Source organism: Bos grunniens, chromosome 24, assembly GCF_055505025.1.
Source record: "Bos grunniens cultivar Pamir isolate PY7600 chromosome 24, Bosgru_T2T1.0, whole genome shotgun sequence".
NCBI lineage: Eukaryota > Metazoa > Chordata > Mammalia > Artiodactyla > Bovidae > Bos > Bos grunniens.
In genome coordinates, this window is record NC_141188.1 from 59,253,380 (window position 1) to 59,271,301 (window position 17,922).

The window sequence follows — 17,922 nt, forward strand, 5'->3', positions numbered from 1 at the left end:
GTAATTTCTCATACGTGTGAGTAAACGCGTTCCCACTATCTTCCCCTCTGGCGCTGATCTTACCTCCCTGGCCACGTGTGGGGTTCAGGGGATGCTGCTGTTGCTGCTAAGTTGCTTCAGTCGTGTCCGACTCTGTGCGACCCTAGAGACGGCAGCCCACCAGGCTGCCCCGTCCCTGGGATTCTCCAGGCAAGAACACTGGAGTGGGTTGCCATTTCCTTCTCCAACGCATGAAAGTGAAAAGTGAAAGTGAAGTCGATCAGTCGTGTCCGACTCTTAGCGACCCCATGGCCTGCAGCCTTCCAGGCTCCTTCTTCCATGGGATTTTCCAGGCAAGAGTACTGGAGTGGGGTGCCATTGCCTTCTCCGGTTCAAGGGATGAGTAGGGAACAATTATCTCACTAAGCAGGCCCTCACAGTCACTTCAACCCTTCAGGTTCTGCTCACCTGTACAGGCTGACTGGTCTCCAACGCTGGGCTAGGCAAGTATCTTTGAAAGACTCACCCTCAAGCATGGCTAGGAGCCTCTGGAGCCCAGGGGCCTTTGAAGAGGCCCCCTAATGTCAGGGCTTCTGCCTGAAGCCCGCTCTGCAGCCACTGGGCAGGCTTTAGTAACACCCTGGAGCCCTCTCCCAGCCTTGGACCAAATGGAAACAATAAGGTTTTTTGCAGCAAAAAAAAAAAAATGGGGAGAGTGGAAGCTGGGTCATACTGGTAGGTGATGGGGGTGGCTGGCTAGGCTTGTCCCAAAAGGGAAGCAGAAAAAACAGCCCCTGTCCACAGTTTCCCTCAGTTTGTTCTAACACAATCCTGAAAGTCAGGAGACGTGAAATTGGGATGACGTGCCCACGAGCCCTGACCATCAGCCTTTTTGTTCCAGCACCTGAGGGCTAGTACCCTCATCCACACCCTTACACGCTCCCAATTTCTGATTGTGCAGAAATAAGACTCTAAGAAGAAAGGAACTTAGAAATCTCTCAAAAGTCTGACTTTAAAGATTATTTCCCTGCTTAAACAAAAGTTAACACCTGTTTCTCCTGTTTGCTTTCCTCAATACAACCCTAATCACCATCCCCACATCACTGCCAAAGCGAGGCCCGCCCCGAGTCCCGAACTGCTCTGGAAGAAGACGAAGGCAAAAATAGAGGAGGATTTTTTTCCCCTAGTAAGCTCCCTGTACAACTAGGGATTTTCCCTACGACTTCAGAAACAAGTTATCACAAGCTGGATGACTTAAGAGAACACACATCTCCTCCCCACCCTCTTAGTTCTGAGGCTGGAGTCTGGAACCAGAGTATTTCTAGGGCAAAGCTCCCTCCGAGGGCTCTAGGGAAGAAGTTTTGTCTTTTGACCTCAACTAATGAGGTCTGCAAGCACTCTGGTTGCTCTCATGTTCTCAGATTCCAGGTGGGTGTAGAAATTGGGTGGGGGACACTTTTCAACCCACTTCTTCCCCAGCCTCCCCTGCTGGCCCTCCCTCCCCAGAGCCCGCCCTCAACACTCAGCAGCAGAGCTTCCTCACTTGGCTAGACGTGTGTGGCTTAGAGTGAGGAATGGAGACGCTAAGAGGGAGGAGGCTCTAGCAACAGCACAGAGAGAGGCTGGTTTTCTTCAGGAGGCTACTCTTATTTCTGTGGCAAAAGCGAAGTCTGTCAGGAAGGGAAAAGTACAGCAGAGTCTACCCCCTTGTCACTGCTCTTGCTACTGAGGCAAATTCTCTTCCCCAAGCCTGGTAACCAAAACGCCCAGACCCCCCGAATGCTTCTAGAAAAGAGGGTTTCTGAGTGAGATAACTAAGTGAGGCAGCTACAGGAGGAGACACAGAGTTGCCTGCGCAGAAGCCAGAAAGTGAAGTTGCTCAGTCGTGTCCGACTCCCTGCGACCCCATGGGCTGCAGCCCACTAGGCTCCTCTGTCCATGGGGATTCTCCAAGCAAGAATACTGGAGTGAGTTGCCATTTCCTTTTTCAGAGGATCTTCCTAACCCAGGGAAGAAGCTAGGGGGCTATGGGTATTTATGGGATTGAAACCTGGAGGTTTCTCTGAGTCTGAGGCTTGGCGAGGGTGGGTATTGAAACCTGGAGGTTTCTCTGAGTCTGAGGCCTGGCGAGGGTGGGGAAACCTGATAGGAAATGAGAAAAAGGTAAGGTAATGGTTCTCTCCACGTCCCAAAATGGAGGCTGTTAGTGCCATCTGAGGGTGGAGTTTCAGTCTTCTAAGGTCAAAAGGTCACTGAGCCGGCCCCTGGCTCATGCCCAGTTGCAGGGGCAGGTGGTGCCTAACCAGTCTCCATCAGCCCAGCTCCAACCAGACCCAGCTGACTCCAAGTGCCTGGAGAACAGCCCAGGCAGCCGTGCTGCTTGGAGGTCGTGGAAGTCTCGTGGAAACAGTGAAAACAACCTTGACTGGTGAAGGGGGTGCAGTGGATTTGACTGAGGGTTATGAGCCTATCCACCCTCCTGAAGGCTGCCGTCCCACGGCCCGGACCCCATGACCAGCGCTATGAGTCTATCCACCCTCCTGAAGGCTGCCGTCCCAGCGCCCGGACCCCATGACCAGCGCTATGAGTCTATCCACCCTCCTGAAGGCTGCCGTCCCAGCGCCCGGACCCCATGACCAGCGCTATGAGTCTATCCACCCTCCTGAAGGCTGCCGTCCCAGTGCCCAGACCCCATGACCAGCGTCAACCACTCCAGACTGCTTTTGGAGGGGGACCGCTCAATGCCTGAGCTGCAGGCTCGTCCACCTGTGACGGAGCGGCAGTGATGGCAGAGTCCCGTATGTTTGTAGTCCGATTGAGACCCCGAACTAGAGCCTTAGAAGCTGAGCGGATAAACTGTTCTCATGATGGTTATTTTCCCACACAACACCATCAGTTTGATGGTAAATGTGAAAGCACTTGTTTTTAAACCATCACTTAAAAAAAGCCCGAAATCTCTAGGCAGTATCAAAATACCTGTGCTGACTCAGAAAGATAATTTTTCAAGCATCAGCAGAAAGGGGAACTTACAGAATTTGCAGTTTTAACCTCCTGCCCCGCCCCCACTCTCAGCTCTGTAAATACAGTGGAGACAATGCATTGAAGTGGGTGGGGGAATGTGAGTCTCTGTCTTGCCTCTGTAACTAGATTTAATTCAGTTCGACAGGTGATATTGGCAGGTACTGTGTGTGTGTTCTTGGCATTTATAGATGAATTAGACCCAGGGTCTGTTTCCACCTACTTCACAGAGCAACAACCCAGCTGGGCAAACAAACAGCTGAAATATACAGTAAAGGCTAGCAAGAGACTAGGAATGAAACTTTACTGGAGAGATGAATTTTTCTTCAGGGAGAGGAGAAGGGACAAGTGAAGCAGGGAAAGATCCAGAACTTGTAGCCTGTGTGTTTACATTTATGAATTCCTTCATTCCTTTGTTCAACAAAGAGTTTGGAGAGTTCTTTATGTGCCAGGCCTCACCCTAGCTCCTGGGGAAAGATTATCACCAGGAAAGATTGTGCATTCCTAGAACCTGAATTCTGTGTGAGGAAGGAGTCATGTATGGATGTGAGAGTTGGACCATAAAGAAGGCTGAGCGCTGTAGAATTGATGCTTTTGAACTGTGGTACTGGAGAAGACTCTTGAGAGTCCCTTGGACAGCAAGGAGATCAAACCAGTCAATCCTTAAGGAAATCAACCTTGAATATTCATTGGAAGGACTGGTGCTGAAGCTGAAGCTCCAGTATTTGGCCACCTGATGCAAAGAGCTGACTCACTGGAAAAGACCTGATGCTGGCAAGGAGAGGCAAGGAGGCAAGAGGAGAAGAGGGCAACAGAGCACGAGGTGGTGGGATGACGTCACTGACACAATGGACATGAGTTTGAGCAAACTCAGGAGATGTTGAAGGACAGGGAAGCTTGGTGTGCTGCAGCTGATGGGGTCACAAAGAATCGGACATGACTGAGGAACAGAACAACAGCAGGGAGGCAAAATCCAGGAGGTTGGCAGATATCCTACAAGGAGAGAAGGTGGAGGAAACAGCACAAACAAAGGCACTGCGGTGGCCGACTGTCCATTTATCTGGAATGACCAGGATGTGGGGTGTATGCAAAGGGAAGGGCGGGAGCAGGGAGACAGTTGGAAGAGCCCACAGTCTGGTTCTGGAGACCCCAGCACGTGGCATAAAGTTACTCTTATAGCAAGAGGGTCCATTCAAGGTTGCCAGGAGCCAGAAAGGTGATGCTCTCATTGGTTTAAACAAGGCAGTGATATTCCCAGATTTGGGATTTAGGAAGATTGTTGCAGTAACGTGGACAGTATCTTACAAGAGAAGAACAGTGGCCCAAGGAGTCTGTTGCAATGACCCAGAGAAAATTATGAAGCCTGGGCTACGGTGGTGGCTGAAGGATGGAGTGTGTTGTGGGTGGAATCGTGTCCTCCAGAAAGATATGTTCAAGTTCTAACCCCTGGCACCTGTACATATGACCTTATTTGTTAATAAAATCTTTGCAGATATGATTAAGTTCGGATGAGGTCATACTGGATTAGAATGGAACTTTATAAGAAGAGGGACATTTGGACCCAGAGACACGCAGGGAAAATGCCACGTGACCATATAGGCAGAGATGAGTGCTGCGGCTACAAGGACGGCTGGTAGCCATCGGAAGCCTGGCGAGAGGCAGGGAAGGATTGCTCCCTCAGAGAGTGTCTCCAGGGAGAACCAGCCTTGCCAACACCTTGACTTCAGACCTCTGACCTTCAGATCCATGCAAGAATAAGAATCTGTTGTTTTTAGCTCCGCAAGGTGATAACTTGTTATGGCAGCCCTTGGAAACCAGAAGGGAGAGGAAGATTCCAACTCAGGAGCCGCTGTAGAGGGAAAAGTAACAGGAACCGGGGACTGGCCAGATGCAGGGAGTGAAGATTAGGAGGGCAGCATGACCATTCCTGGATTCCCAGCATGAGGAGTTGCATTCTACACGCTTGTGGGACTGACACGCCTGCTCACGGGAATGCTGGATACGCTAAGTAGGTGCTTAACAGACATGCATTAAATAAGTGTGGGCAAGGATATGGAGAACACTTGGTGGGAACGTAAGTGGTTTTAGCCACTGTGGAAAACAGTATGAAGTTTCCTCAAAAAAATTAAAAATAGGACTACTGTAGGATCCAGTCAGTCCATTTCTGGGTGTTTATCTGAAGAAAACAAAAACACTAATTCACAAAGATACATGCGCCTCAGTGTTCACAGCAGCATTATTTACAATAGCTAAGATCTAAAAGCAACCTAAGTGCCCATCAACATATGAATGCATAGAGAAGAAGTGTTTCATATATATATAGTGGAACAGTACTCAGCCATAAAAAGGAATGAAATTGCCATTTGCAACAACACAGACGGACTGGGAAGGTATTATTCTTAGTGGAATATGAAGACAAAGAAAGACAAATACTTAATGTTTTCACTTATTTGTGGAATCCAAGAAATAGACAAATGAACAAATACAACAAAACAGAAACAGGCTTACAGAGACAACAAACTAGTGTTTCCCGAGGAGAGAGGGGTAGTCTGTAAAAGTCGCTCAGTCGTATCCAACTCTTTGCGACGCCAAGAACTATAGCCTTTCCCTTCTCCAGGGGATCTTCCCAACCCAGGGATCATACTCGGTTTCCCACATTGCAGGCGGATTCTTTACCAGCTGAGCCACAAGGGAAGCCCAAGCAGGGGAGGGGAGGGGCAGAATAGGTGAAGGGGACTGAGAGGCACACACTACTGGGTATAAAATACGTAAGTTACAAGGATGTAACACACAGCACACGGAGCATAGTCAATGTCTTATAAATAACTTGGTATGGAATATGATCTATAAAAATAGCAAATGACTATATCATATAGCCAAAACTAAAATAATATTGTGAGTCAACAATACTTCAATAAAAAAAATAAACATGAGTTCACTCAGGTACCATCTCTGGGCTCTGTCAGAGCCACTATGCGACTTAGTTATTTGTGTGGAAGTTGTGCGTGGAGGTAGGGTGAAGAGAGTGTGGCCGGAGTTGCCAGGAGGAGCACCGTAGGTTTGGAACCATGGTGGTATGTCTGCCCCTCTGATGGCAGGCAGGTCCTGGGGAGGAACACTGGACATCACGGTGGAGTGGGGTGAGGTGGACCCCACGCTACATCTCTGTCACCACAGGCCACACCCTGACCTCTGCTGTTCTAGCCCTGATCAGAAGACAGACTGCAACATCTCGGACTGCTGTTCCTCCCACATGGTCTGGGGCCCGTCCCCTGCAGCCTATTGCATCTCTTGAGGATCCTGCCTGGGGTCCTCAGGACCCATGTCCCTGCTGCCTCTGCTGGTTCTTTGGATCAGTCACAGGCCAAGAAGCTTCTCTGCCTCCCTTTTCCCAGAAGACTCTCCAAGGATCTGGCTGGGGGGTCGGTGGAAGGTTTAGAAACCTGGTCCATCACACATGAGCAGAACACCAGCTCCACACACAATGCAGGGCCTGTGGGTGCAGTCTTAGCTGGTGACGTGTCAAGAGGATGGAAACGTGGAAATGCCCCCAGAAATTAGGAGGTTTGAGCTGATCTGAGCGGTTTTGCAGAAAAGATATTCAAAATCCAGGAAGCAAGGTGTTGTCAGACGGGCCCTAGGAGAAGCCGGCTGCTGCTTCTCCTGTTTCTTCTCTGCCTTCAGGATTCCCGCGCTTGCCCCTCGCGATGAGGGTAAACTGAGAAGCGAGACTGGGGTGTGAGGGTGCGCAAGGGGTGGAGGCAAGTTGCTCGCGCTCAGGGCCCCTCCTGCCGCCTTGTGGCTTTGACTTACTCTGAGTCCAGATCTGTTAGTGTCTTTTCAAGCCAACCCTTAGTGTTTCTGGGTCCTCTGAAAAGCTCAGCACAGTAACAGTGACGGACATGGAATGAGCATATTCAGCCATTGAAAATGGTCTTGTCCTCCTGAAGTCTCTGGGCTGACCCTCCAACCCCGTGAGTCCCCGTGAGAGTGGAGCTGCCACCCAAAAACTTGAGATGGGGAGACAGAGGGACACAGCAGGCCCCTGACGGAAGTGGGACACCCCTTGCTCCCCTTCCCATCACCATGCTGTTGAAGGGATTTTATTCCATGGCTGCTTTTCTCCTTGTGTAACATCCTCTGCTGTCTCTGCAGTTGGGCAGATGGAGAGGTTACCCTCCACTGTCTTCGGGTGGAATGTGGTGAGGGAAAAGCAAAACCAGCCTGTATTCTAGATTCTGAGCTCCTGGGCATTAAAATGCCTAAAATGTCAGGGTTAGAGTGTTTTCAGAACAGTTAGAAGATCCAGAGAGGCCAGACCCCATTCCCAAAGCACCAGCCCTCCCTCTCTTTCCTGCTGTGTCTGTCTCTGTAGCACCATCGCTGCTGATGATACAGGCATGTCTACTTCTTCTCTGTCCCCCCACGGGAAGGTGAGCACCCTGGGATGGAGTGTGGAGTGCTTGGCTTTGCTCACCTTTGCATCCCTGCCACATAGAATGGGATCTAGCAGAAAGTGGGGGTCATTCAATATTTACTGGATAAACAGACTATTTTGAGCAGAGACAGACTCCCCCTAATGAGAAGGAATGCTGCTGGTCAGGGAACAAAGGAGAGGACAGAGGTACCTGGGGCGTCTCCGCTGAGGTCCAAATGTGGAATTAGCACATTAGCTAATATGGAATTAGCATTGTTGTTGAGTTGCTCAGTCATGTCAGACCTTTGCGACCATTTGGACTAAAGCACGCCAGGCTTCCCTGTCCTTCACCATCTCCTGGAGTCGGTGATGCCATCCAACCATCTCGTCCTCTCTTGTCCCTTCTCCTCCTACCTCCAATTTTTCCCAGCATCAGGGTCTTTTCCAATGAGTTGGCTCTTACTCATATGGAATATGGAATTAGCACATTAGCTTCCAAGAGGGAAAGGCCGTGCTCCTGAGGGAAGCAGCAGGAGCCCCAGAGGACTGGGCAGTGTGGGGTCTCCCACGATGGGCCAACAGGTCCCTGGTGTGGTGCAGAAAGGGCAGGAGCCACCAGACCGGAGTCCACGTGGGCCAGGATAATGGTCCCCAGCCAGCAGTGACCTCAGTGGATCAGGAGCACCGGGATGGCATATGGGCTGATGTCACAACCCTGCAGAACAGCGAGGAGGACTCCACAGACCAGGGAGGACATCTCCTGCCGTCTGCAAATGTGCTGTCAAAATGACAGAGTTACAGTCGTTTTCTTGGCAACCCACTCCAGGATTCTTGCCTGGAGAATCCCATGGACCCGGGAACTTGGTGGGCTATGGTGCGTAGGACCTTGAAGAGTCAGACACAACTAAAGTGACTTAGCATGCATGCACAGGCGTTTTCTTCCACCCACATGTCCGGGCGGATTCCAGCCACCCACCTGTGAGGCTCCTGGCTTCTGTTGCACACACGTGCTGTTCTCCTTCTGTTAGTGACGGGAAGAGAGGTGGAGGGTTGGGGAAGGTGCATGTGGTTATTGTATATATGTGTGAAGCAAATGAACTTTAGACTAGTGGGTTTTTTTTTTTTTTTGTGGGGGGGTGGGTGGGCAGGCAGGTGGAAGTATCCAAAGCTATTTTGAGCACAGCAGGAACATCGTGCTATTTGCCCAGCATTGGCTGGGTGTCTTTCCACTCCACAGTCTCCAGACCAACCTTCCTAATATTTTCATCTATACACACCAGGTTCCAGCCAGACTGGACCCTAATATGTTCCCTGAGCTGTTAATGCTCTCCTATTGGCACTCTTAAGTATGGCTAATTACGCAGGAAGTTTATGTGTTCAGGAAAAACTGGTTAGGTCAGAGTCTCTTTCTGATGCGTGCATGCTCAGTTGCATCTGACTCTTTGCAGCCCCATGGACTGTAGCCCACCAGGCTCCTCTGTCCATGGGATTTTCCAGGCAAGAATACTGGAGTATGTTGCCATTTCCTTCTCCAGAGAGCCTCTTTTTAGCAATTAGATTCATTCACTATGGGCTTCCCTAGTGGCTCAGTTGGTAAAGAATCTGCCTGCAAGGCAGGAGACCCAGGTTTGATCCCTGGGTGGGGAAGATCCCTGGAGGAGAAAATGGCAACTCACTCCAGTATTCTTGCCTGGAGAATCCCACAGACAGAGGAGCCTGGCGGGCTACAATCTATGGGGTCACAAAGAGTCGGATACGACTGAGTGACTAACACTTCCACTTCCACTTCACTCAGTATATGGACTCTAAAGTAATTCACCTGAATTCCTTTAACATATACTTGAAACTTCACATTTCTGGGAGCATGGCAGTGAGCAGAGGCCAGTGGACTAGCAGTGAGCTTTGAATCCCATCAGGGCACCACGAGGGCTGAGGACAACCAGTTACTGACTACCATGATTTTTTCCCCTCTCTGCTAATGTGTGATATCACAAAAGAACAAAGATAAGCACCATGGAATTCAGACCCATGCCCAGTTGTCTAAAGAGAAGGAATCTCACCTATGAGTTTGTAAAGCACCATTTTAACCAGTATTTTCTACCCATTGAATTGTTCCTAGAGTCTACCAGCTGTGAAGAAGTCCCCACGGGCCAAGCGGTAAGGCTTACATCAGTTATCATCTGGTGGGAGCTGAAGCCAGCCTTGTCTATACGTTATGGAGGATGGGAAGGATGTGGCTGTATCCCAAAGAACCTTCATCGCAATCGTGATGCCGAATGCCCAGGTTAGAGGCAAACATCTGATTCCTGATAAATGGAATATTTCCTGCCATATCAGTAAACAAAGGACATCACAGTCCTCAGTGATTGCAGCCACCAGCGGATGGTGAGCTGGTGAGGACCGAGGAAACAAACTCAGGATGTGAGGTGAGAATCAAAGATATGATGTCAGTGAGCCCAGACGGTAGTATCTTCCGATACATGTGAAACCATTAAATTCCTTAACTTGACATCTAGTTTTCTTTTAAACAGTCATCTTTTGTTCCTACTACCTGATCTTTGTTGCAAAACTCCTATATATCCTAGGTCCCCGCTCCCAGTCTCCAACTCAGAGCAGTTCTCTCAGGGTTACTTGAAAGGCTGCCTCCCGGGTTTGAAGTCCTAAAAATTCCCACCTAATTGAAACTCCAGTTCTTTGGCACTCATGTGAAGAGTTGACTCATTGGAAAAGACTCTGATGCTGGGAGGGATTGGGGGCAGGAGGAAAAGGGGACGACAGAGGATGAGATGGCTGGATGGCATCACTGACTCGATGGATGTGAGTTTGAGTGAACTCCGGGAGTTGGTGATGGACTGGGAGGCCTGGCGTGCTGCAATTCATGGGGTCACAAAGAGTCGGACACGACTGAGTGACTGAACTGAACAAAAACCCAAGTGCTGCAGCAGTAAAGAATCTGCCTGCCAATTTGAGAGGTGCAAGAGATACAAGTTTGATCCCTGGGTCAGGAAGATCCCCTGGAGAAGGAAAAGGCAACCCACTCCAGTATTCTTACCTGGAGAATTCCATGTACAGAAGAGCCTGGCTGGCTACAGTTCATGGGGTTGCAAAGAGTCAGATACGATCACAACTCAACTTTTAGTTTGTGAATATTTTTTAGTCAACATCCCCTTGAGAATGGGTCTGACGCTGGCCCCTGTATATATTCTAACTATGAATAGGAATGCTATGGGCTTATTATTTTTTTTACAACTATTTTTAAATCAATTATTTATTTGAATGGGTAATGCACACACACAGCACAAAATGCGCAAGGTATCCAGTGAAAGGGTGTGGGATGACAGATGAGTCTTCCTCCTACCCTTCACCCAGTCGCCAGCCAGGGGCAACCACCATCATCAGAGTTTATTTCAGTTCTAAAGAGAGTGAAGGGACTCAGCCCTACATGGAATTAGGAAGCTGTGTAACATCACAATTAGGACCTGGACTCAGGCAGATTCTGTTCCGAGCCAGGCTGCACCACATCCTGACCCAGAGCCCAGACACCAGCAGGATTTGTCCCCTTGGATTGTTGAGATAATTAAGTGCGCAAAGCACTGCGGTCTTAGCACAGCCCCCGGCGCGCATTTACACTCCATAAGCGTGGGCTATTCTAGGCACTGATCAGACAACCGAGCGTGGATGAGCGTGGAACAGACGAGCAAGACACGCTGACTACTCTCCGGGGACAGCCTTCAGCCCTTGTTACCCTAAGTGTGGTCCCCGGAAATCCCTGGGAGTTTGCTAGAAATTCAGGAGCACATACCCTTCCCCAGACCTGCCCGATGAGAAGCAGCTGTCATGGGCTTCACGGGTGACCTGCACAGGTGTGACAGTCTGAGAAGCTCTGTCCTACACAAGCCCAGGGTCCTTGAGAGAACGGGCTGTGACCTCTGCCTCTGGGAAGCCAGAGATGCTGTTTATCCACCTTCGGACAGGAGTCCCTTAGAAGTCTCAGGATGAAAACGCAGGACAAAAACACACTTAAGGGAAAAGCTTATTCCCCTCCCACTCCCCAGCTTTCTATTGCACGTTGGACTTTCCAGGCCCGATCACCTGTGACCTCCAGTGCGGCTGGAATGTGTCCTCTTTTGTCCTGCAGCTTGACAGCAACCCGATAGGGGGCTGGGGGCGGGTGGCATGTTGTTTTCAAAGTGATACAGGAGACGCAGTGGAGCCTGCCCAACAAGCTTCAGGGCTGCCAGGATGCCAACTGGGGAGCCAAGGTCCTGGCAGTGGAGGGTTGTCTTAGTCAGGGCTTGTCACTAGAAACCAGGTCCGCGTGGGTTGAGAGATGGGAGGCTGGAGGGGCTCAGGAGCTGATAATCGCTGCTGTCTGCCATGTGTTTCGACCCTTAGCTAAGAGTACATGACATGCAGGAAGCAGCCCTTGCCTTTAAAATATTATTGCATACTCTGATGAGCTTCCCTAGTGGGTCAGCGTAAGGAATCTGCTTGCCAATCCAGGAGGTGTGGGTTCAATCCCTGGGTTGGGAAGACCCCCTGGAGAAGGAAATGGCAACCCACTCCAGTATTCTTGCCTAAAGAATCCCACGGACAGAGGACTGGTGGGCTACGGTACCGGGGTCACAAAAGTGACCGACTGAGTGACTAAACAACAACATACGATGATGGGGAATATGTGTCATTATACATTTGTCAAAATCCATTGGATGTACACCACCAAGGGTAGCCCTAATGTCAACTATGGACTTAGGGTATTAACAATATGTCAGTGCAAGTTCACTATTATAACAAACATGCCGCTCTGGGTGGGGGATGTTAGCAGTTGGGGAGGGACAGGGGCAAAAGGGAAACCTCAGTACCTTCCTCTCAGTTTTGCTCTGAACCCAAAACAGTTCTAAAAAAGAACTTACAACTTGTCACTGGATCAGCTATAGACGAGAAAAGAAAACCAAGGTTGAGGCTTGGGGCAGCATGTTTTTTAAAAATCACTGTTACAAAGAAATAATTTAGAGCTAGGTTGTCCAATCGAGAAGACTTCAGTTCAGTTCAGTTCAGTCGCTCAGTCATGTCCAACCCTTGCAACCCCATGGACTGCAGCACGCCAGGCCTCCCTGTCCATCACCAACTCCTGGAGTTTACTCAAACTCATGTCCATTGTGTCCGTGATGCCATCCAACCATCTCATCCTCTGTCATCCCCTTCTCCTCCTGCCTTCTATCTTTCTCAGCACCAGGGTCTTTTCAAATGAGTCAGTTCTTCACATCAGGTGGCCAAAGTATTGAAGTTTCAGCTTCAGCATCTGTCCTTCCAATGAATATTCAGGACTGATTTCCTTTAGGATGGACTGGCTGGATCTCCTTGCAGTCCAAGGGACTCTCAAGAGTCTTCTCCAATGCCACAGTTCAAAAGCATCAATTCTTCGGCACTCAGCTTTCTTTAGGAGAAGGAAATGGCAACCCCAGTGTTCTTGCTTGGAGAATCCCAGGGACGGCGGAGCCTGGTGGGCTGCCGTCTATGGGGTCACACTGAGTTGGACACGACTGAAGAGACTTAGCAGCAGCAGCAGCAGCTTTCTTTATAGTCCAATTCTCACATCCGTACATGACTACTGGAAAAACCATAGCTTTGAATAGACGGACCTTTGTTGGCAAAGTAATGTCTCTGTGTTTTAATATGCTGTCTAGGTTGGTCATAGCTTTTCTTCCAAGGAGTAAGCATCTTTTAATTTCATGGCTGCAGTCACCATCTGCAGTGATTTTGAAGCCCAAGAAAATAAAGTCAGCCACTGTTTCCACTGTTTCTCCATCTATTTGCCATAAAGTGATGGGACCAGATGCCATGATCATAGTTTTCTGAATGTTGAGTTTTTTAATTTATTTATTTTAATTGGAGGCTAATTACTTTACAATATTGTAGTGGTTTTTGCCATACATTGACATGAATCAGCCATGGGTGTACATGTGTTCCCCATCCTGAACCCCCCCTCCCACCTCTCTCCCGATCCCATCCCTCAGGGTCATCCCAGTTTTAAGCCAACTTTTTCACTCTCCTCTTTCACTTTCATCAAGAGGCTCTTTAGTTCTTTGCTTTCTGCCATAAGGGTGGTGTCATCTGCATATCTGAGGCTATTGATATTTCTCCTGGCAATCTTGATTCTAGCTTGTGCTCCATCCAGCCTGGCATTTTGCATGATGTACTCTGCATATAAGTTAAATAAGCAGGGTGACAATATACAGCCTTGATGTATTCCTTTACTGATTTGGAACCAGTATGATGTTCCATGTCCAGTTATAACTGTTGCTTCCTGACCTGCATACAGATTTCTCAGGAGACAGGTCAGGTGATCTGGTATTCCCATCTCTTTCAGAATTTTCCACAGTTTGTTGTGGTCCACACAAAGTCTTTGGCATAGTCAATAAAGCAGAAGTAGATATTTTTATGAAACTCTCTTGCTTTTTTGATGATCCAATGGATGTTGGCAATTTGATCTCTGGTTCCTCTGCCTTTTCTAAATCCAGCATGAACATCTGGAAGTTCACGGTTCACATATTGTTGAAGCCTGGCTTGGAGAATTTTGAGCATTACTTTACTAGCGTGTGAGATGAGTGCAATTGTGTGGTAGTTTGAGCATTTTTTGGCATTGCCTTTCTTTGGGATTGGAATGAAAACTGACCTTTTCCAGTCCTGTGGCCACTGCTGAGTTTTCCAAATTTGCTGGCATATTGAGTGCAGCCCTTTCACAGTATCATCTTTTAGGATTTGAAACAGCTCAACTGGAATTCCATCACCTCTCCTAGCTTGTTCAAAGTGATGCTTCCTAAGGCCCACTTGACTTTGCATTCTAGGATGTCTGGCTCTAGGTGAGTGATCACACCATCGTGGTTATCTGGGTTGTGAAGATCTTTTTGTACAGTTCTTCTGTGTATTCTTGTCACCTCTTCTTAATATCTTCTGCTTCTGGTAGGTCCATACCATTTCTGTCCTTTATCGAGCCCATCTTTGCATCAAATGTTCCCTTGGTATCTCTAATTTTCTTGAAGAGATCTCTAGATTTTTCCATTCTATTGTTTTCCTCTATTTCTTTGCATTGATCGCTGAGGAAAGCTTTCTTATCTCTCCTTGCTATTCTTTGGAACTCTGCATTCAAATGGGTGTGTCTTTCCTTTTCTCCTTTGCCTTTTGCTTCTCTTCTGTTCACAGCTCTTTGTAAGGCCTCCTCAGACAACCATTTTGCCTTTTTGCATTTCTTTTTCTTGGGGATGGTCTTGATCCCTGCCTCCTGTACAATGTCATGAACCTCCGTCCATGGTTCTTCAGGCACTCTATCAGATCTAACCCCTTGAATTTGTGTCTCACTTCCACTGTATAATCGTAAGGAATTTGATTTAGGTCATACCTGAATGGTCAAGTGGTTTTCCCTACTTTCTTCAATTAAGTCTGAATTCAGCAATAAGGACTTCAGCCCTATGTGACTAGTGAGCACTTGAAACACGCGTGGTGCCACTGAGGGACTGAATTTACATTTTTATTCAGTTAATTTATTAACACACGTAACAATGTTTAAATGATGCATGACTCCATTAGGAAAAAAATTAAGTGGGTTCAGAACCATCTGGATTATGTGAGTCTACTCCTCCGACCGTTAATATCATGAAATCTCAATACAGATCAAGTATTTCCAATGAAGAGTGTCCAAATTGGGTATAAAATACACACCAGATTTTGAAGACTTATTACCAAAAAAAGTAAGGTATTTCATTAACAACTTTCATATGGTTTGTATATTGTAATATTTTTGTTATACCAAGTTAATAATATATAATATTAAAGTTTATATTATTAAAGTTCACCTGTGTCTTTAAACTTTAAAAAAATGTGGCTTCCAAAAATTTTTTTTAATTACATTTGTGGCTTACCCACAAACACTACTGGTGGGAATGGAAAATGGTGCAGCTGCTTTGAAAAACAGTATGAGGTTTCCTCAAAATGTTATACATAGTTACCCAGCAATTCTACTTTTAGCTATCTCCCCCAGAGAACTGAAAACATATGTCCACACAAAAACGTCTATACAAATGTTCATAGCAGCACTACCCATAATAACTACAAAGTGGAAATAGCCCAAATGCCTATCAACTGATGAATGGACAAAAATAAGTGCGGGAGATTCATACAATGTAATATTACTCAGCCATGAAAAGAAGTACTGAGAGATGCTCTAACAATGGATGACCCTTAAGAACATTATACCAAGTGGAAAAGGTAGACCAAAACCCCACCTATTGTATGGTTCCACTTAGAGCAGGCATCAGAGAGATCGTGGTGCAGTTTTAGACCGCCGCAATAAAGCAAGTCGTATCAATTTTTGGTTTCCTAGTGCACATAAAAGTTATGTTTACACTATTAAGTGTGTGATAATATTATATCTTTTAAAAATGCATAAACGACAGTTAAAAAAAAACTTCATTGCTAAAAAATGCCCACCATCACCTGAGACTTCCAGAGTCATAGTAGAGACAACAAAGATCCCTGATTACAGATCGCCATAAAAAATATAATAATGATGAAAACGTTTGGAACATTGTAAGAATTACCAAAATGTGGAACAGAGACATAAAGGGAGCAACCGCTGTTGAGGAAATCATGTTAACAGACTTGCGTGATGCTGGGCTGCCACAAACCTTTGATTTTTCAAAATAGAATGCAGTGTCTGCAAAACATGACAGAGGCAATAATAAAACATAATAAAACAAGGTTCACCTGCACGTGAAATGTGCAGAATAGGCAAACGTACAGAGACAGAAATTAGAGTTTGCAAAGGGATGGGGGACAGGAGAACAGGAAGTGGTATAGGGTTTCTTTGGGGGATGACGAAAGTATTCTGGAACTAAATAGAGGAAATGGTGGCACAGTTTGTGAACATACTTGTCACATATGTGGCTTGCATGAAATCTCTATTGGACAGCGCTGATTTAAATGAAACTGGGGACTTCCCTGGTGGCCCAGTGGCTGAGACTCCACACTCCCAATGCAGGGGGCCCGGGGTTCGATTCCTGGTCAGGAAATTAGAGCTCACATGCCACAACAAAGGATCTGGTGCAGCCAAATAAACAGATAAAAATTTTAAAAGATAAATGAAATGACAGCTTCTTGGGAGGAATCAGAAGATTTGGATTGGCATATTTACACTATTGATATTATGTATAAAATAGATAATTAATAAGAACCTACTGTACAGCACAGGGAACACTACACAATGCTCTGGGGTGAACTAAATGGGAAGGAAATCCAAAAAAGAGGGGATATATGTGTATAAATATAGCTGATTCACAATGCTGTACAATAGAAACCTAACATTGTAAAGCAACTATACTCCAATAAAACTGTAAAAAAAAAATAAAGGAAATAACAGCTTCTTTCCCAGCTGTCACTAGTGAGGGGACAGAATTTACCCAGAGCTAATCAACACATGGAGTGAGATTTGTTACACCCCGCCCTTCCCCCCAGGGGATATTTGGCACTGTCTAGAGACATTCTTGGTTGCTAACTGGGGTAGAGATGACAGGTAGAGATTGCTACTGGCCAGAGATGCTGCTAAAAACATTCTGCAATGCATGCGTGGCTGCCCAGGATAAAGAATTATCTAGTCCAAATGTCAGTAGCATCGAGTTGGGAAACTGCACCAGCAGTTGCTCAGAGTTTCCCAGCCTCCTTTGCACCATCTCAGCCTCTCGGACTGCCCTGAGGTCAAAAGGTATGTTCTGGGCATGCTCTTCCCAGGACGCTTTCTCCTGGAGTCCAGCCACTTCACAGGCATTCTCAGGCTGGAAGTTCCTCTGGACACCATGGAGACATCTGAGGCACCCTAATTCTCATGTGGATTAGCTGTGGAGTCCATGACTCTATCTTTTCTCCCTAAGGCTTCCTGAATTCCAAAATGTTATGTGCATCCTAAGTCGCTTCAGTCGTGTCCAGCTCTGTGCGACCCCATGGACTGTAGCCCACCAGGCTTCTCTGCCCATGGAATTCTCCAGGCAAGAAGACTGGAGTGGGTTGCCATTTCCTCCTCTAGGGGATCTTCCCGACACAGGGATCAAACCTGCGTCTCCTGCATCTCCTACATTGCAGGCAGATTCTTTACTGCTGAATAACTGGAGAAACTCCCCAAAGTGTTATATTTTATTTTTATTTTATTATTATTATTTTAGGCATGCAGCTTACAGGATCTTAGTTCCTTGACCAGAGATTGAACCCGGGCCCCCTGCACCAGAAGCAAGTCCTAATCACTGGACTGCTGGGGAGGTTCCAACATACTTGCTTTAAATGAAGCTGGTCTCTCTCTTCTTGCTTTCTCTCCCGTGTCAGATTTCTAAGCCAAAGACAACTAGGATTTGCAAAGTCGTGTCATAAATTGGCTCCTGCTCAGATACCTGAAGTGAAAATCTGAAGAAGAATATCCTGACTCGCTTGGAGGTACTTTATTTTAAAACTATCCTTTCTGTCTG

The 17,922-nt window shown here is 47.2% G+C and overlaps 1 protein-coding gene and 2 long non-coding RNA genes across 10 annotated transcripts in view; 2 read left to right on the forward strand and 1 right to left on the reverse strand.

Annotated features, from left to right (window-relative positions):
- The window catches only part of ALPK2 (alpha kinase 2), a 150,835-nt gene that overhangs the window by 52,763 nt on the left and 80,150 nt on the right, over positions 1-17,922 (reverse strand). The window lies entirely within an intron of this gene.
- Positions 1-17,922, forward strand: part of LOC147346357 (uncharacterized) — a 107,124-nt gene that overhangs the window by 1,123 nt on the left and 88,079 nt on the right. The window contains exons 2-3 of the long non-coding RNA XR_015154135.1: positions 9,534-9,840; positions 17,783-17,890. This is a non-coding gene — a long non-coding RNA (uncharacterized LOC147346357). The remainder of the gene's footprint in view (positions 1-9,533; positions 9,841-17,782; positions 17,891-17,922) is intronic.
- Positions 42-6,122, forward strand: LOC147346358 (uncharacterized). The gene is made up of 2 exons (XR_015154138.1): positions 42-1,946; positions 2,465-6,122. It is a non-coding gene; the product is annotated as an uncharacterized LOC147346358 (long non-coding RNA).